We start from the raw sequence: 218 nt of genomic DNA, 5'->3' as shown, positions 1-218 counted from the left end.
AAGAACCACTCAGATTTCAAGGAAATGCAAACCAGGCCGCAGAAATGCCAACAAGACTAAGTGGAAAAGTGATTTTGAGCTCATAAATTCAGGGACTTACGGGTTTAAACTTTCAAAAGGGATATCAGTGAAAAGCTCACTTTTTTTTTATTTATTTTTTATTATTTTTTTATAAGATTTATTTATTCGTACAGAACTGGGTTACAGGCCAGAGATGC

The sequence above is a fragment of the Condylura cristata genome, unplaced genomic scaffold, assembly GCF_000260355.1.
Source record: "Condylura cristata isolate star-nosed mole 26May11 unplaced genomic scaffold, ConCri1.0 scaffold00008, whole genome shotgun sequence".
NCBI lineage: Eukaryota > Metazoa > Chordata > Mammalia > Eulipotyphla > Talpidae > Condylura > Condylura cristata.
This window is presented reverse-complemented; position numbering follows the sequence as displayed.